Source organism: Pleurodeles waltl, chromosome 1_2, assembly GCF_031143425.1.
Source record: "Pleurodeles waltl isolate 20211129_DDA chromosome 1_2, aPleWal1.hap1.20221129, whole genome shotgun sequence".
Classification (NCBI taxonomy): Eukaryota; Metazoa; Chordata; class Amphibia; order Caudata; family Salamandridae; genus Pleurodeles; species Pleurodeles waltl.
The window spans coordinates 1,101,799,889-1,101,820,607 of record NC_090437.1 but is presented as its reverse complement, the minus strand read 5'-3'; positions in this window follow the sequence as shown (position 1 = coordinate 1,101,820,607).

Below are 20,719 nucleotides of genomic sequence, written 5' to 3'. Positions count from 1 at the left end.
TGTATCAAAAAACCAAATTGCATTTCTTAAATAGCGAATTTTAAGAAATCGCTATTTAAGAAATGCAAAATGGAATGCATGATTTTTGCGATTCGGTAATAGCGATTTCTTAAAATTCCCAAATGCTATTACCAAATCGCAAATAGAGAATCCAACTCCATTTGCAACTATGGGCCTGCTGCAAATGGTTTTGCATTTCCTAAATTACGAATTCTAGTTAGGAATTCGCAATTTAGGAAATGCAAATCCCAGGGTGCTGGGGGCCTAAGGCTCCCTCTGCTGCACCCCAAAAATATTTTTACGGACATGTGAAGCACACACATGCCTTAGGGGCATGTGTGCGCTACATGTCAATGTTACAAATGCATTTAAAATGCATTTTTAAAATTTGCACATGGTTACCACCAAACTTCTGTTGGTGGTAATTGCATTTCCTAAATGCCCAATTCGCATGTAGGAAATGCTTGATACATGTGCTTAAGAAATCGCAAATAAGGATTCCTTATTTGCGATTTCCTATTTAGAGAATCGCAATTTGCGATTCTCTAAATGGTGTCGCAATTTTAAGGAATCGCTATTTTAGCAATTCCTTAAAATTGCACTGCGAATGCCTTTCATACATTCTGAAAGGCATTTTTGCATTCGCAATTGGCCGAATTTTGCAATTCGCACGTTTGCAAATGCAAAATCGCTTGATACATCTGGCCCCAAGTCTGATAAGTCAGAGTCCGTATTGTACCCTGGATTCCTCCCTGAGGGGACATAGGCCCTCATTACAACCCAGGCGGTCGGTAAAAAAGCAACGGTAATACCACTAACAGGCTGGCAGTAATTACCGCCAAATTATGACCATGGCGGAAACAGCTCAGACAGACAGCCACTTTACCACACCGACCGCCAGGGCGGAATCAACAGGCACCACAGTGGTAAAAGCCTAACGCCAGACAGAAGCCAATGTTCCTCCCAATGTATTAAGACACAGGAAACTGCTACCTTTTCTGGGGCGGTACCAACTACATCAAAAGCCTGGCGGAAACAGATCACAGAAGTCAAAGGACTCACCTGTGGAGACTCAGGGAAGAACACGCCACCATGGAGCCCAAGCTGCACATATTTCCAATGCTGTTCTACGTTCTGCTCCACCACGAAAACCAACTACGGCGAAGATGGCCACGGTGAGTACAGCCACCTAGCACACAGGGGAGGGAGGGAGGAAAAAGAGAGTGACACACACACACTCAACATGCAACGCCCCCACCCCCAGCACCATACACACAAGCAAATGCAGTAACATAACATATTTACCCCGTACTCCTCAGGAATAATGCAAGTACCACAGGAATAGATCAAAGTGAGTGTAATAAGATAAAAATAGTAGCAATACGTGCATCAAAAAGTATATATATATGTACAAATGAAGGGACACTGCCCAGTCCTCAATGTTCATGGGGCACAGGGCCACATTACAAATTCCAAGGCACCACTTGACTCCTGCAACAACAACAAGAGAACACTGCAGGGGGATCAGTTCGAAAATAGGCAAGCACCTCAGGGGGATGGGGGAGGGGGGGGACCTCAGCCCGGAAGATGGAACAATGCCACTCGTCCTGGAGGGGGCAACATGCCCTGTGCTTAGGCCTGGGGAGTGCAAGGCCACAGTCTTTCAAGTAGGTGACTTGCCCACTGGCTCTGGAGGGGGCAACATGCCCTGTTCTTGGTCCTGGGGAGTGATAGGCAACAGTCTCTCAAGTGGGTGACTTGCCCACTGGTTCTGGAGGGGGCATTGTGCCCTGTGATCTTCATCCTGGGGTGGATGGGGTGAGTGGATGGCTTCTCCACTGGTTCTGGAGGGGGCATCTTGCCCTGTGATGCAGATCTTGGGGAGTGCAGGTTCACATCTCTCAGCTGGGTGTCTGACCAACAGGATATGCAGGGGGCAGGCCGCACAACAGCCTATAAAGGCAGGACTACACACTGTTCGCCGGCAGTGATGGCTGTTCAGTGGTGGCAGAGCTGGTGGTGCTGCTGGCGGAGCTGGTGGTGGTAGTGGGGGGGAAGCACCAGCCCCTCCCCTGCAGCCTCGGACGGCTGCCCATTGGTGCTGCTGTTGCTGGTGGTGGTGTTGGTGGTGGAGCTGGTGGTGCTGGTGGAGGGAAGCTCCTGGACATCCCCTGCAGCCTCGGACGGCTGCCCACTGGTGATGCTGCTGGTGGTGGTGGTGCTGGTGGCAGAGCTGGTGGTGCTGGTGGGGGGAAGCTCCTGCCCCTCTACTGCAGCCTTAGACAGCTGCATTACCATGGTTGGTGGTTGGGCTCTGACTGAGTTCCAGCACAAGCCCCTTGTTCTTACTGCCTGCTGCTGGAGGAGGTGTATAGAAGAGGTCAACAGTGGAGAGGAAAAGCTTCTTAGGGACATTGGGGCGGCAACAGGGAGAAGGATTGGGAGTGGAGGAAGAGGAAGTGGTTGTAGGAGGAGTCTCTCTGCTGTGTTTGGGTGCAGGTGCATGGGCTGGATGCTGTTGGGAGGTGGATGACTGTTGGGTGTCTGAGTGCTTGCGTTTCTGTACTTTGCGAGGAGAGGGCACAGACACAGTGGGAGAGGACACAGGGGATGTGTGCATGGATGTGGGGGTGGTGACTGCCAGTGACGTGTGTGATCTGATAGGTGTGCTGGTGATGGTGGTAGTGCATGAGGATGTTGTGCATGCAGGTGTGAGTGTAGATGCAACTGGGAGGGAGGTGGACGAGGAGGAGGAGGGCAACACAGTGGAGGTAATGGATGCTGGTATGTCTGCATCTGGATGGTGTTTGTGTGAGTGCCTGTGGGATGATGTGTGATGCTTGTGTTTGCGTGTGCCACTCCTATGTGTTGTCCTGTGTGCATGCTCACCTGCCTGTGTGCTTGGGATAGGTTGGGGTTGAGGGGAATGTGATTGGGTAGAGGAATTTGGAGGGTGGAAATAGGGACAATGGCTGCAATCAAAGAGGCGGCTAGAGCCTCGATTGATCTCTTTTGGGCCGCCAAGCCAGTGTGAATGCATTGGACTGTTGCATTTGGTCTGCCAGCCCCTGGATGGCATTCACAATGGTTGACTGTCCAACAGAGATGGATCGCAGGAGGTCGACAGCCTCCTCATTCAGGGCAGCAGGGCTAACTGGGGCAGGGCCTGAGGTGCCTGGGGCGAAGGAGATGCCCACCCTCCTGAGTGAGCGGTCATTGCAAACTCGCTGAGGGGCTGGTGGGAGGGCGGTGCTGGTGCAGGGGGTGGCGTCTGTACCTGTAGCTGGGGTGGTCAAAGAGGTGTCCACCACCAACAGGGAGCTTCCATAAGAGGAGGTATCCGTGTCCGAACTGTCCCCTCCAGTCTCTGCTGTGATGCTCCCCTCACCCACTTTCCCACTGGTGCCCTCACCGTCGGTGGACTCGGCCTCCTGGTCCTGTGGGATGCAGTACCCTCCGTCGCCGGAGCCTCTGCTCCTCTGCCAGATGATGCTAATGCACTTAAGGACAGGGTGACAAAACAAAAAGGGGGGAGAGACAAAGGATACACTTGGTCAATGGCTGCACCAACACCATAGTTGGCGTACAGAACACATTCACACACAGGCAACAGCCCTACGCACTAGGCAATGCACTACCAGTAACAATGATAGTCACCAGGCCATGGGAGGGACACGTACCGCCAACTGCAACATACCTGGAACCCACACACCCCTGCCAAGTAGCGGATGCCTACTAGCTAGGTTGGAGGAATTTCACATCAGAACCCTGCCCAACATGGGATCTACCCTGTAATGTCAGGCCTGAACTAGGGGCACCCACAGGCACACATCCCACACCCAGATACCTCCCTTACCAGGTGTAAGTAGTAATGATGGGCACTGTACTCACCCCCTTGTTGCTGCTGTGATGCCCCCAAGTGCCCATACAACTGCGAATAGGCCACCACCAGTATGTGGGCCATCGGGGGGCCATCGGGGGATCAAGGTTCAACGGGCACGCCTTCCTCGTTCAGAGGCCACCCCCAGCTGGGCCTCCGCGGGCTTCTGTGCCCAGCATCTTAGGTCCTCTCAACGTTTCAGACAGTGGGTGCTCTGCTTGCTGTAGACCCACAGGGTCAGCATGTCCTTGGCGATGGCACACCATGTACCCTTCTTTTGATGGGGCTGACCTGCAGAGGAAATATACACAGGGAAAGGTATTAGTCAGACCATCCTGCCAGTTACACTCAGGGCAAACCATATCCCTTCCCATCCCCTTATGCACAGACATGGCCCAGCATATATGCTGCACGCTGCCCAGAGCCCATCCACCACACCCCCACATGAGGCCTTCATACACACCACTCCATGCATTTATGCCCCATGCATCATGCTCACAGTGTACTCACCTGTTTGTCTGGAGGCCGATACAGCATTTGGTACTGGGGTAGGACCACATCCACCAGTCTCTCCAACTCCGCTGAGGTGAAAGCAGGTGCCCTTTCCCCAGTCACATGAGCCATGGTAGGTTCCAGACACAGGTCACAATAGCACATGCAGTGTAGGTCCTCTCCTGTTGAAGGTCAGATAGCAAGTCAGTGAACAGATAGATAGAAAATAGTGGTGACGTCCACGGAGATGCATACCGTATCCGCCGGCGTACATCACCATTGGCCACTGTAGCAAAAGTGGCCAATATTATCCAATGAGGAGTTGCACTGCAGTTCCCGACCGCCTCCCGCAACGGTGCACAATGTCAGTGGAATTACCTCACTTCCACCTTTCCCTCTACAAGGGACAAGCGAACGCCATTTCAGGAAGGGGCAGACAATGGATCCTAACTGCATCACATTTCACAATTGGACATTCAGGACATATGCCACCAATACATTTTAAAAATCACATTATGCATTGAACTGTAGTGGTTACAATGTACAGATTATGACCAGCTCCTCACTCTTTTGCCCCATAGATTGCAACTGCTGCAGATTAATAGGAGATGGAGACATCACCCTGTGTACAGACCCCTGGTGGACTTGTCAACAATGGAGGACAGGCACATCATCCTCACCTACAGACTTGACAGGGCCACAATCACAGAGCTGTGTGCCCAATTGGAGCCTGACCTGATATCTGCTATCCGTCACCCCACTGGGATCTTCCCTCTTGTGCAAGTTCTATCAATGCTCCATTTCTGGGCACCTGGTTCTTTCCAAGGGACAGTGGGCTTGGCAGCAGGAATGTCACAGCCAATGTTCTCAATAGTTCTGACAAGAGTTGGCTTCCCTGATTAAACATATGTGCAGCTACATCGTTCTCCCCCAGGTGGCCACAGTGAAGGATGACTTCTATGCAATGGGACACATCCCCAAAATTATTGGGGCTATTGATGGAACACATATTGCATTTGTCCCCCTCCCTGGAAAAATGAACAGGTCTTCAGAAATACAAAAAGTTTTCACTCGATGAATGTGCAGATGGTGTGTTTGGCAGACTAGTATATCTCCCATGTCAATGCTAAGCATCCTGGGTCTGTGCATGATGCTTTTATCCAGAGGAATAGCAGCATCCCAAATGTGATGGCCCAACAGCAGAGGCACAGGGTGTGGCTAATAGTTGAGCACTGGTTCCCACCCAGTGGATATTGGTGTATGGGTATGGTGTGGGCCATAAGGGTTAGTGTGTGGATAACAGTTGGCCCTTGATATTTGCAGGTGACTCTGGTTACCCCAATTTCTCATCGCTACTGAACCCTGGGAGGAATCCCAGGACAAGGGCTGAGGAACGTTACAATGAGGCACATGGGCAAACAAGAAGGATAATTGAACATACATTTGGCCTCCTGAAGGCCAGGTTTCAGTTCCTCCATCTAACATGTTGATCCCTGTTGTTAGAAATTGGGTTTTTGGTTGGCAGTCAGGTTACCCCCTGTCCAAGCAAAAGCCCTCCCTCTAGTCAGGGTAAGTCACACACAATCCAAGATTATCCTGTGCCCACCCTCTGGTAGCTTGGCACGAGCAGTCAGGCTTAACTTAGAAGGCAATGTGTAAAGTATTTGTGCAATAAATCATACAATACCACCATATAGCACCACAAAAATACACCACACAGTGTTTAGAAAAATATATAATATTTATCAGGATAATTGTAGGTCAAAACGAATAAAGTTGCAATGTGAATTTGTAGAGATATCACTGGAAAGTGATATAAAGTGTCTTAAGTCTTTAAAAAGTAAACAAAGTCTCTTTCAAGCACAAAGTACCTGGTTTGAAGTGGAAAATCTCCTCAGAGGGCCACAGAAGAAGAGATACGTGGAAAAAGGGTGTGTGCGTCGATTTCTCCCCAGCACACACAGACTTGCGTCGTTATTTTTCACGCGGGGAAGTCGTGAGTCGTTTTCCGGCGCGCGGAGAGTCTCTTTCTGTGGATCGCGGGGATTACCAGATGTCCCGGGTCTGTGCGTGGATTTTCCTGCTTGTTTTTCGGCTGCGCGTCGTTCTGCAGGGCTGCGTGTCGAAATTACGATCTCACAGCAGGCGTCGCGTCGATTTCTGCTCGAGAGGTCGGATGGCGTTGTCCTTGCGAAGCCGTGCGTCGAAGTTCCGGTCGTCCCGAAGGCGTCGCGTCGATCACCGTCGGTGTGCGGCGTTTTTCTCGCCGCGGAACAAGCTGTGTGTCGAAACTTTCGGCGCACAGAGCGTCCAAGTGAAAAAGATAAGTCTTTTTGGTCCTGAGACTTCAGGGAACAGGACGCAAGCTCTATCCAAGCCCTTGGAGAGCACTTTCACAGCCAGACAAGAGTTCAGCAAGGCAGCAGGCCAACAGCAAGGCAGCAGTCCTTTGTAGAAAGCAGACAGGTGAGTCCTTTGAGCAGCCAGGCAGTTCTTCTTGGCAGGATGTAGTTTCTGGTTCAGGTTTCTTCTCCAGCAAGTGTCTGATGAGGTAGGGCAGAGGCCCTGTTTATACCCAAATGTGCCTTTGAAGTGGGGCAGACTTCAAAGAGTGGCTAAGAAGTGCACCAGGTCCCCTTTCAGTTCAATCCTGTCTGCCAGGGTCCCACTAGGGGGTGTGGCAGTCCTTTGTGTGAGAGCAGGTCCTCCACCCTCCCAGCCCAGGAAGACCCATTCAAAATGCAGATGTATGCAAGTGAGGCTGAGTACCCTGTGTTTGGGGTGTGTCTGAGTGAATGCACAAGGAGCTGTCAACCAAGCCCAGCCAGACGTGGATTGTAAGGCACAGAAAGATTTAAGTGCAAAGAAAAGCTCACTTTCTAAAAGTGGCATTTCTAGAATAGTAATATTAAATCCGACTTCACCAGTCAGCAGGATTTTGTATTACCATTCTGGCCATACTAAATATGACTTTCCTGCTCCTTTCAGATCAGCAGCTGCCACTTCAACGATGTATGAGGGCAGCCCCAATGTTAGCCTATGAAGGGAGCAGGCCTCACAGTAGTGTAAAAACGAATTTAGGAGTTTTACACTACCAGGACATATAACTACACAGGTACATGTCCTGCCTTTTACCTACACAGCACCCTGCTCCTGGGGTTACCTAGGGAACACATTAGGGGTGACTTATATGTAGAAAAAGGGGAGTTCTAGGCTTGGCAAGTACTTTTAAATGCCAAGTCGAAGTGGCAGTGAAACTGCACACACAGGCCTTGCAATGGCAAGCCTGAGACAAGGTTAAGGGGGGCTACTTAAGTGGGTGGCACAACCAGTGCTGCAGGTCCACTAGTAGCATTTAATCTACAGGCCCTAGGCACATATAGTGCACATTACTAGGGACTTATAAGTAAATTAAATAGTTTAATCAGGTATGATCCAAAGTTACCATGTTTAAAAAGGGAGAGAGCATATGCACTTTAGCACTGGTTAGCAGTGGTAAAGTGCGCAGAGTCTAAAAGCCAGCAAAACAGGGTCCAAAAAGTGGAGGGAGGCAGGCAAAAAGTTAGGGGTGACCACCCTAAGGCATGTCAGGTCTAACATGTGTCCCCCCCAGCTGAAAGTGGGGAGAGCTACCCGACCTCCTGGGAGCTCTCATCGCTAAGGCGGAAGTATCTGGAGAGACCATCAGCATTGCTGTGGTCAACCCCTGGGCGATGCTCCACCGTAAAGTCCATCCACTGTAGGGAAATGGACCACCTCAAGAGTTTTGGATTCTCACCCCTCATCTGCATGAGCCATCTGAGGGGCCTGTGGTCTGTCTGAACCCGGAAGTGAGTCCCAAACAGGTAGGGTCTTAGCTTCTTCAGTGCCCAGACCACAGCAAATGCTTCCCTCTCAATAGCACTCCACCTTTGTTCCCGTGGTAATAGTCTTCTGCTAATAAAGACTACTGGTTGGTCTGCGCCCTCCTCATTCAGCTGTGCTAGAACAGCCCCTATTCCATGCTCTGAAGCGTCTGTCTGAACAATAAATTCCTGGGAGTAGTCAGGGGCCTTGAGCACGGGGGCCGTGCACATGGCTTCCTTCAGAGAATCACAGGCTTTCTGACAGGCCTCTGTCCAATTCACCAACCTAGGTCGTTTCTTGGAACTGAGTTCTGTCAAGGGGGACACAATGGTACCATAGCCCTTGATGAACCAGCGGTAGTATCCAGTGAGGCCCAAAAAGGCTCTCACCTCAGTCTGTGTTTTAGGTGGTTGCCAGGCCTTGATAGTTTCAATCTTGGCCTGGAGCGGCTGCACCCTTCCACCACCTACTAGGTGTCCCAAGTACACCACGGAACCCTGCCCAATCTGGCACTTACTAGCCTTGATAGTCAGGCCTGCCTGTTGCAGGGCCTGAAGCACCTCCTTGAGGTGGAGCAGGTGTTCCTCCCAGCTGGAACTGTAGACAGCTATGTCGTCTAGGTAAGCTGCAGAGAAGGCATCTTTACCAGCTAGGACCCCGTTCACCAACCGTTGGAAGGTAGCGGGGGCATTTTTCAGCCCAAATGGCATCACCCGGAATTGGTAATGGCCATCAGGGGTGGAAAAAGCAGATCTTTCTTTAGCCCCCTCAGTCAGGCCAATCTGCCAGTACCCAGAAGTAAGATTGAACGTACTCAGGAACTTGGCAGCGCCTAGCCTGTCAATGAGCTCATCAGCCCGGGGGATGGGGTGAGCATCAGTCCGGGTGACTGAATTGAGACCCCGGTAGTCCACACAGAACCGGAGTTCTGGTTTCGCACCTGGGGCAGTAGCCTTGGGAACCAATACCACAGGGCTGGCCCAGGGACTACTGGATTTCTCAATAACCCCCAAAGTCAACATCTTGGAGACCTCCTCCTTGATGCTGGCATTCACCTTATCTGACAACCTGTAAATTTTGTTCTTTACAGGGGCACTGTCACCTGTGTCAATGTCATGCACACAGAGGTGGGTTAGTCCAGGAGTAAGGGAGAACAGGGGTGAGAACTGCTCTAACAGCTCATAGTAGTCCCCTCTCTGGGTTGGAGTCAGGGAGTCAGAGAGAATGACACCATCTACTGACCCATCCCCTTCTTTGACAGCGAGGAGGTCGGGGAGAAGTTCACTCTCCTCTTCCATGCCCTCATCTGTGACTAGGAGCATGCTGACCTCAGACCTCTCAAAGTGAGGTTTGAGCCGGTTGTGATGGAGGACCCTTAGGGGTTGCCTAGGGGTCTTAAGGTCCACTAGGTAAGTGGCCTCCCCTTTACGCTCCTTGATCTCAAAGGGGCCAGTCCAGCGGTCCTGGAGAGCCCTGGGCTCTACTGGCTCCATTACCCAAACTTTGTCTCCAGGTGAGAACTCAACTAGAGTGGCCTTCTGGTCGTACCACTCCTTCATCACCTCTTGACTGGCCTCGAGGTTACTCTGGGCCTGCTTCCAGAAGCATTGGGTTTGTTTGCGGAGAGCCAGCATGTAGCTGACCACATCCTGGGGAGGGGCCTGGGGAGCTCTCTCCCAGCCCTCCTTAACGATGCTTAGGGGTCCCCTGACAGGGTGACCATAGAGAAGCTCAAAGGGGCTGAACCCCACCCCTTTCTGGGGCACCTCTCTATAAGCAAACAACAGACAGGATAAGAGGACGTCCCACTTACGCCTCATGGCCTCAGTCAGGCCACCAATCATGCCTTTCAGGGTCTGGTTGAATCTCTCAACCAGCCCATTGGTTTGAGGATGAGAAGGGGTGGTAAACCGGTAGGTCATCCCACACTCATCCCACAGGGTCTTCATGTATGCAGACATGAAGTTTGTGCCCCTGTCAGACACAACCTCCTTAGGGAATCCCACACGGGTAAATATTCCCAACAGGGCTCTGGTCACCACCTTTGCAGTCACTGTTCTCAGAGGGATTGCCTCTGGATAGCGGGTGGCATGGTCCACCAAAACCAGGATAAACCTGTTGTCCAAGGCAGTTTTGGGGTCCAAGGGACCAACAATGTCGATGCCCACCCTTTCAAAGGGGGTGCCAATGTCTGGGAGTGGGAGCAGGGGAGCTTTAAGCCGTTTCCCTGCCTTCCCACTAGCCTGGCAGGTGGGGCAAGCTCTGCAGAAGTTATCTGAGGCTTTCCTCATTCTGGGCCAATGAAAGTGGGTGTTAAGCCTGTCAAAGGTCTTGTCTTGGCCGAGGTGTCCTGCCAGGGGAATGTCGTGAGCCAGGCCTAGTAGGAATTTCCGGTAACACTGGGGGACTACCAGCACATGGTGTGCCCCAGGACCTGGAACCCTAAGCTCACTGTAAAGGAGATCATTCTCCCAGTAAATATGGTGAGCGCCAGAGGCGTCACCTGCTGCGTGGTCTGTGGCCTGCTTCCTCAGACCCTCAAGGGTGGGGCATTCTTTCTGCGCCTTGTAGAATGCTTCCCTGGTTGGCCCCCCCTCTACTTGCCAGCCAGCAAGTTCAGGTAGGTTACCCAGGGCAGCTATGTCCTCCCCGGTTGGCTCAGGGGCCTCCTCTTCCTCAGGGGCCTCATCTACCACCGTGGGAAAATTGGAGGTGGTTTTCCCGCGCCCCTGGCCCCCCCCTTTGGCAGCTGTCTGGGCCATCTTTCCAGGCTCCAGACGCCCTTGACTCCCTTCCCGGGCAGCCATGGACCGTGTGGTCATGCAGACCCACACAGGTAACCCTAACATCTCCAGGTGAGATCTGAGCTCCACTTCTTTCCAAGTAGTATGCTCAAGATCATTGCCTAACAGACAGTCTACAGGCATGGCAGGACTCACAGCCACTTTCAGAGTACCAGAGACCCCCCCCCCCACTCAAAGGGAACCAGAGCCACCGGTAGGTGACTCTCACGATTGTCAGCGACTATGACCTGGTGGAATGTATTAGGGACTATCTGCTCTGTGGACACCAGCTGACTCTGGATAGTAGTCATACTGGCTCCTGTGTCACGCAGAGCCTCCACCTTCTGCCCATTAATGGTGATCCACTGCCTGTACTTGGAAGTATTTTGGGGCATGTGGGCTTTGGGCACCATTTCTCTTTCTCCCAGGGACACTAGGGAAATATCTACCTGCTCCCCAAAGCTATCTGGGTCCATCTCCCCTCCAAGCGCTACACTAGTCAACCCAGGTGTCTGTCCGGTAGTGGACTGTGCCCTTTTGGAGCACTGGGGGTCACCTTTATAGTGACCATACTGGTAACACTCCATACATTTGGGGTTGGATTTCCCTGACCTATCATATGTCCCTGGCTTTTTCCCAAATCTGGAGAAGGAATGGTTGCCACCCACTCCCTGGGAATTCTTTTGGGGGCCTTTTGAGAGTTCCTTATCTATAAGTTTGTCTCCCCCCTCTTTCTTCTGTTGGGAACCCTGACCACCTTTGTGGGAGTCCCCCCCAGGTACCTTTTTGGACACTCTGGTGCTAACCCAGATGTCCGCCTCCTCAGCAAGCTTCCTGGGATCAGTCAGCTTACTATCTACCAAGTGCTGGCGCAACTCTGTAAAGGTAACATTGAGTATATGCTCTCTCAGAATCAAGTCATATAGCCCTTTATAATTATCTACTTTGTTGCCCCGCACCCATCCATTCAGTGCCTTACTGGAAAAGTCAAAGAAATCTACCCATGTTTGTGTGGTTTGTTTGGTGCTGTCCCTGAACCTCTGACGGTATCCCTCAGGGGTCAGCCCAAACTTGGCAAGTAAAGTGGCTTTCTGAAGTGGGTATGTGTTTTGATCAGGTTGATCCAATGTGAGAAGTGTGTCCCTCCCCAATGGCGGCACATAACCCCACATAGCTACCCCCCATTGCCCTTCAGGAACCTCATGAGCCCTTAGTGCAACTTCATAAGCAGCTAACCATTTATCTATGTCATCTCCCACCACAAAACTGGGCACCACATTTTTGGGTATACGAACCTTCTTTTCTCCAGCAGGTCCTGTCTGTATGCTGCCACCATTATTGCTGGATTCAGACTGTCTTGCCTTGATCTCCAGCTCCTTGAGACTCATTTCATGAGCCAATAATAGTTTATTTTCAGCCAAAGCTCTTTCAGCTTCCACCTGTTTGGCTGCCCTTTCAGCTTCATCTTGAATCTGTTTGGCTGCTCTTTCAGCCTCAGCTTGCTTGGCTTCTCTCTCTGCCCTTCTTTCCTCTTGTTGAGCCTCAATTTTCAGTTTTGCCATTTGCAATTGGAACTCCCTTTCCTCTCTCCTTTCCTCTGCGGTCAGGCTTTGCACAGAGACACTGCTCCCTGGTCTGGAAGGGGGCAAAATTGCAGTGGTAACACCATCCACAGATAGTGAAAAATCCTCTGAGGGGCCATTTTCTGGCTCCTCTTCCTCATCATCCTCTTCTAAATGGGCTTCTGCCCAGGCCCTCAGCGCCACTTGAAAGTCCTCCTTTTTGGAGGTCCCTTGGGTGGGTACCCTCATTGCCCTGCAGAATCCTCTTAGTTGTTTGCCCGTATATGTATCCAACCGGACTAGGTCAAAGTCTCCTATCTGAGACCCAGTCAGAGACATGTTGAGTGAGGATTTTGTTTTTGAAAATTGTCAGGAAAAACAAATTTGCAAAAAGGGATACAAATCAAGTTGACCTTCAACTGTGGGTAGGTAGTGAAATACTTAGCTACTGTATGTCACTGCACAAATACAAGTCCTATCCCACCGCTGCCACCAATGTTAGAAATGGGTTTTTGGTTGGCAGTCAGGTTACCCCCTGTCCAAGCAAAAGCCCTCCCTCTAGTCAGGGTAAGTCACACACAATCCAAGATTATCCTGTGCCCACCCTCTGGTAGCTTGGCACGAGCAGTCAGGCTTAACTTAGAAGGCAATGTGTAAAGTATTTGTGCAATAAATCATACAATACCACCATATAGCACCACAAAAATACACCACACAGTGTTTAGAAAAATATATAATATTTATCAGGATAATTGTAGGTCAAAACGAATAAAGTTGCAATGTGAATTTGTAGAGATATCCCTGGAAAGTGATATAAAGTGTCTTAAGTCTTTAAAAAGTAAACAAAGTCTCTTTCAAGCACTAAGTACCTGGTTTGAAGTGGAAAATCTCCTCAGAGGGCCACAGAAAAAGAGATACGTGAAAAAAGGGTGTGTGCGTCGATTTCTCCCCAGCACACAAGGACTTGCGTCGTTATTTTTCACACGGGGAAGTCGTGCGTCGTTTTCCAGCGCGCGGAGAGTCTCTTTCTGTGGATCGCGGGGATTACCAGATGTCCCGGGTCTGTGCGTGGATTTTCCTGCTTGTTTTCCGGCTGCGCGTCGTTCTGCGGGGCTGCGCGTCGAAATTACGATCTCACGGCAGGCGTCGCGTCGATTTCTCCTCGAGACTTCAGGGAACAGGAGGCAAGCTCTATCCAAGCCCTTGGAGAGCACTTTCACAGCCAGACAAGAGTTCAGCAAGGCAGCAGGCCAACAGCAAGGCAGCAGTCCTTTGTAGAAAGCAGACAAGTGAGTCCTTTGAGCAGCCAGGCAGTTCTTCTTGGCAGGATGTAGTTTCTGGTTCAGGTTTCTTCTCCAGCAAGTGTCTGATGAGGTAGGGCAGAGGCCCTGTTTTACACCCAAATGTGCCTTTGAAGTGGGGGAGACTTCAAAGAGTGGCTAAGAAGTACACCAGGTCCCCTTTCAGTTCAATCCTGTCTGCCAGGGTCCCAGTAGGGGGTGTGGCAGTCCTTTGTGTGAGAGCAGGTCCTCCATCCTCCCAGCCCAGGAAGACCCATTCAACATGCAGATGTATGCAAGTGAGGCTGAGTACCCTGTGTTTGGGGTGTGTCTGAGTGAATGCACAAGGAGCTGTCACCCAAGCCCAGCCAGATGTGGATTGTAAGGCACAGAAAGATTTAAGTGCAAAGAAATGCTCACTTTCTAAAAGTGGCATTTCTATAATAGTAATATTAAATCCGACTTCACCAGTCAGCAGGATTTTGTATTACCATTCTGGCCATACTAAATATGACTTTCCTGCTCCTTTCAGATCAGCAGCTGCCACTTCAACAATGTATGAGGGCAGCCCCAATGTTAGCCTATGAAGGGAGCAGGCCTCACAGTAGTGTAAAAACGAATTTAGGAGTTTTACACTACCAGGACATATAACTACACAGGTACATGTCCTGCCTTTTACCTACACAGCACCCTGCTCTAGGGGTTACCTAGGGCACACATTAGGGGTGACTTATATGTAGAAAAAGGGGAGTTCTAGGCTTGGCAAGTACTTTTAAATGCCAAGTCGAAGTGGCAGTGAAACTGCACACACAGGCCTTGCAATGGCAAGCCTGAGGCAAGGTTAAGGGGGGCTACTTAAGTGGGTGGCACAACCAGTGCTGCAGGTCCACTAGTAGCATTTAATCTACAGGTCCTAGGCACATATAGTGCACATTACTAGGGACTTATAAGTAAATTAAATAGTCCAATCAGGTATGATCCAAAGTTACCATGTTTAAAAAGGGAGAGAGCATATGCACTTTAGCACTGGTTAGCAGTGGTAAAGTGCGCAGAGTCTAAAAGCCAGCAAAACAGGTTCCAAAAAGTGGAGGGAGGCAGGCAAAAAGTTAGGGGTGACCACCCTAAGGCATGTCAGGTCTAACACCCGTGCTACTCAGCCAAGGAGGTCTGCCAGATCATCTTGGCATGCTGTATGTTGCACAACCTTGCCTTGAGACAGGAGGAGGAGGCTGGAAATGGCCGCTTGGCAGCAGTGGACCCTGTGGACAGAGAAGATGAGGAGGCAAAGGATGAGGATGAGGACAACAGAACTGCAATGATTCATCAATATTTCCAATGACACACAGGTAAGACAGTATAACTTCACATTTTATTGACAGTTTAATGTTTGACATTGTCACTGGCAGGCTGTGAATTTCTACTTCTATGCCCACTCACTTTACCCTTTGGCATCTCTTTTTGCAGATGTAGGTGCCCCACTATCGCTCCTGGTGTGTTCACTGCAGCCAGCTACAGGTCTTTCCTATGTGAACATCACTGTACAGTTGAATTGCAAAGTTTAAACCTTGTTAAACAAATACATACTTAAGTCATTTGACATACTCCATACTTGTATTTTTTCAAAGTGTGTTTATTGCAGTGCTCTGACGAAAAGGGGCAAGTGCAGTGGGCTGGGGGGATGATGGAGGAAAGTCCAGGTTAGAGTCAAGTCTATTTGTGTCACAGGTGCATTGTCAAAGGGGGCATAGGAAGGGGAGCAATGGCAGTTCAAGGTGGACAGGGTGACAGAGTGGGACACAAGGGTGACAATCAGTAGAGTCTTGTTTACTGGCGGGGGTCTTGGCAATAGTCTCTGGCTTCTGCCTGGATCGCAGGGAAAGTTTGGGGGTGGTTCTACTTCTGCAGGGGAAGGGGTACTGGTGGCTTGTTGGTCCTGTGGCGGTCCTCCTGTCCACTAGTGGCAGCGGAGGTGGAGGGCTGTTCAGTAGTCTGGCTACTGGCCGGGACCCGCTGGTGTGCCACTGCCTCCCTCATACAGGTGGCCATGTCTGCCAGCACCCCTACAATGGAGACCAGGGTGGTGTTAATGGACTTCAAGTCCTCCTTGATCCCCAAGTACTGTCCCTCCTGCAGCCACATAGTCTCCTGCAACTTGTTCAGGATCTGGCCCAGCATAGCCTGGGAATGTTGGTATGCTCCCAGGATCGCAGTGAGTGACTCCTGGACAGTCGGTTCCCTGGGCCTGTCCTTTCCCTGGCGCACAGCAGTCCTCCCAGCTGCCCTGTTGTCCTGTGCCTCTGTCCCCTGAACCGTGTGTGCACTGCCACTGACCCTAGGTCCCTGATTGTCCTGGGTTTGTGGGGTGGCCTGGGGTCCCTGTAGTGGTGGACACACTGTTGATTGACGTGTCCTGGGGACAGTGGTATGGGTATGCTGGGTGGGTGCTGTGGTGGGTTTCCTGAGGGGGAGGCTCTGTAGTGGTGAGAGACTGTGCCTGGGTAACCGACTGTCCAGAGGTCCCTGATGGACCAGGTTGGTCATCCAGATCCAGGCGAGCAGAGCTGCTGTCATCAATGTGGGCCTCTTCTGTGGGGGACAGGATGTTGCTGGCACCTCTTCTCCGGTGACCTTGGCTGGGATACCTGTGGGGATATAAAAATGCAGTGTTAGTAATAGAGAGTAGACTTACCAGAGTCCAGTCCTCCTATACCTGTCAGGCCCTCAGGAAGCATGATTACCAAGACTTGCTCCTCTCATGTTGTTAGTTGTGGGGGAGGAGGTGGGGGTCCACCGCCAGTCCTCTGAACAGCAAGTTGGTGTCTTGCTGCAATAGAATGTACCTTCCCCCATAGGTAGTTCCACCTCTTCCTGATGTCATCCCTTGTTCTTGGGTGCTGTCCCACAGCATTGACCCTGTCCACGATCCTCCGCCGTAGCTCCATCTTCCTGGCTATTGATATCTGCTGCACCTGTGCTCCAAATAGTTGTGGCTCTACCCGGATGATTTCCTCCACCATGACCCTTAGCTCCTCCTCAGAGAATCTGGGCTGTCGTTGTGTTGCCTTGGGTGTAGTGTGAGTGGTGTGGGTGAGGGTGTGTAGGGTGATGTGTTGGGGTGTGTGATGTAAGGTGCGTGGGTGGTGTATAGATGATGGTGATATGTGGCTCTGGTTGTGTGAGTGCTCTTGCTGTCTCTCTCTGTTGGCAATTGTTTGTAATGGTAAAGGGTTGTGGGTAATGTGGATGTGTGTTTTGTAGTGGTGTGGGTGTGGTGTGTGTATGGGTGTCAGGTGTGTGTTGTTTGAATTGTCCAATGTGTTGTTGTTTTGTGTATGTGTATGTATTTTGAGTGCGGTGGTATGTACTGCCAATGGTTTACCGCCATTGAATGTCCACTGTGGTGATTTGTGGGTCATAATGTTGTGGGCGTTATTCTGTTGGTTTAACGGTGTGGGTTTTGATACTGCCAGTTTATCACTGACCTTTGGGCTGGCGGATTTGTGTGTGTGGCTGTATAGTGACGGATTGGTCTGTGTGTGTCATAATATGGTAAGCGGATATCCGCCGCGGTATGTTGGCGGCAGTCAGCATGACGGTAAGTGGGATTTACCGCCAATGTCATAATGAGGGCCATACGCTTCTCTGATATAGGGGTATAATTTTTCATGCGAAAACCTGCTTACATCCTTCTTAGGTTTTTGATATTTTGTTTGTTTTAGGAATACCTCATATTCACTTATTGTTTGATTTAATTCCGCAAGGCGTTTCTTAAGGGCCCCTGTGGGTAGGTATCATTTTAGGTGAACCTCTAAGGTGAGAATCTCACCCCTTAGTTCCTCCGATAGTCGTGTTACCGTTTTAATAATGAGAATCAACCAGTCCCGGGTACAATGCCAAATTATAAGTGACCAGTCTTTTAAAAAAGTCTTGTCATGTTGGAAAATGAAAGATCTATTTCTTACTATGAGACCTTGTGGAGCTGCATTTGCTCTGAGGTACTCTGTCATCATGATCCCATGGATCATGGTTTTGACTCGATTCTTTTTCAGGGTGTTGAGTTCATCCCAGTCCTTACTGTCTCGCACATTCTCCGATATTGGTGTGTCACCAAATGGGGATACTGAAGCTAAAATTCTCTCTACGACTTCAACCGAGAAAGTAAGCCCTGTGATTTCTGCCATGTGTGCTGAAGGTCCTTCGCGTGTTGGTGTAATAAATCTTCTCGCAAAAAAACTCCCACAGCTCTGCGCTGCCTAGGTATACAAAAGCAAAGTGGGAGAACCTACTTGGAGAAAGCTGACAAAGTATTAACATCACATTAATCATTAGTCGGATATACATCTCCTGAAATGAATGGTACATCCAGGCAGCGCAGAAGGTCCTATGTCCATCTCATTCCTTTACATTCCATAGTGTCACAAAGAGCAAACCCTCAAAAATAAATATTAGCCACTCACATATACGTCACCATCATAGTAAGAAGGGAACGAGTAACCTTTTGCTAAACACAAGAAAGAAACTCCCAAATAGTTATCAAAACGATATGGGGATCCCCAGTTCTGCCTCTGTAAGACCATGAAGCCCCAATGACCTCCATGCAATTACAGGCACCCTGAAGGGATACCTACTTTTAGGGTCCTCGCGGACCCCCTTCGTTCCACGGGAGGCCGCCATCTTGGGGAAGTTAGCTGTCTAGTGTTGCACTCTTTAGCATGCCGGGATGGAAGAGATGCTGCACATTTAAACTCAGCTCCCATGTGAGCATTCAAGTTTCAGACCACGGGGAGGTGAGCATTAGGTATAGAGAGGGAGTGTCTTTTTGAGGAAGTAAGTGCCTTTTGAACATTGTTTACATGGCACTACAGACATGGTAATATGAATTGATTCTAAAACTTTGCCAAATCTTTAGAGTGTGACTACAAGCACAACCCCCTCCCGGAGGACCTATGATATGAGAATCCAAATACTACTGAGTAGGTTACCCATGCACCACGTGTGTGCTGTTTGGTGTGTTTCACCTGTTTACATGTTTAAAAGTTTCAAATGTAGTATGTCTTGTACTGTTGATTGTGAGAGTACTTTAGTCTCTCAGACCTGATATTCATGAGTGCCGTTTCCCACAAGTGGGGTGCAGTTTGCAAATAGGAGGCACCACACCCACAAACAACATATATAGCGTCCCATTACAAATGGGTCTATCATAATTATGCCTCTCTTGTATTTCCACAGGCATCAATGGCGGACACCATAAAAAGCTATTATCTTATGACACCACATTAGTAAGGTGAATTGCACCATATCACAAATCATGCATTATTTATGCTTTCATTAGAGGTAGTCAAACAAGGAGTGGCACCAGGGAGTCCACCTTGGTCCTGAAGAGGAGCCTAGGGGTAAGGCTCCAAAACATGTAGACTAAGAAGTCAGGTACTTTAAATCCCCCACTTCTGCAGCCCCTTTTTATTCATACTGCCTCCAAGAGATCTATTAAATCATTGGAATTACTAGGAGACAGGTATTTTTAACTCAGTACTCCCACGTATCCCATAGGTCGTAGCACGCCCTGCTCCGTAGATCAACGGGAAGAAACCCAATGATGAAGCATGCCACCAATGGGTAACCCTGGTGGGTGAGGGTTTTCTAACAGGAAAATTATTTTTCCTATCCATCCTGTGGTAGTTCTTTTAGCTGGGCCTCCTTTGTAATGTAGTATTAATAATTGACAATACAATCACAGAGTAGTAATACTGCTTATTTCTAGTCAAGATTTGTTTTTCTTTCTCTGTGGACAACAAGCATCCTAGAGGGACTGGATAGTATAAGAAGTCTCCCTGAGAACCTCTTGATGATCATGATTGGTGATTGTTAGACTTGTCAGCCTCAGGGTGGTCTTCCCCCAAACATTTGCCTCACAGCCTCCATTTTTGTTGGCCTTAGTACTCTGTGCACTTTACCACTGCTAACCAGTGCTAAAGTGCTTGTGCTTCTCCCCTAAAACATGGTTATACTAGCTTACACCGTATTGTCATATTTAATTTACTTTTAAATCCCTTGTAGAGTGGTATACCATATACCAAAGGCCTTTAAATTAAATGTTACTACTTGGCCTGAAGCACTGCTTGTGCCACCCACTTAAGTTGCATCTTAAACCATGTCCCAGGTCTGCCATTGCAGCCAGAATGCAGTTTTAAACTGTCATGTTGAAATGGCTTTTAAACCTCTTGCCAAGCCTCAAACTCCCCTTTTAATACAAATAAGTCACCCCTAAGACAGCCTCTAGGTAGCCCATAGGGCAGAGTGTTGTATAATTGAAAGGTTGGGCATGTCTATTTAACTACTGTGAGGCCTACCCTTCCTCAAGGTTAACATTTGGGAATTCCTTATTACATTTATTAACCTGTAATTTCCATTTGGGAACTGGTAGGTATGCCTTATTTGGTGTCTTTGAAGTTGTGGTGAAGAGTCCGATTTAAAGGTAAAGTCAGGATTTTTATCACAATTTTAAAAATGCCACTTTTAAAAAGTTGGTATTTTTCTTCACTCAGCCCTTTTGTTCCTATACCCTGGCCTGTGTCACATAACTGGGTGTATGGCGGGGAGATGACGGGGAGATGACGGGGAGACACTAGGGAGCAAAACATAATTACACACAAAGAAATACAACTTCTTTGTTGGGTCTAATCTCAGGACCTATATTTTGAGGTCCAGTACTGTACAGGTCTTTTCATTTCTTCATTTGTATTATTTATAGCTGCCTAGGTACTCCCTGCCATTCGTATTTTATGGAGTCAGTCTCTACTCAAAATTGTAACCTTTTGGACTTGACTATCCCCAGGTACAGGATTGGCAAATACTTTGGTTGTGCACCATTATACA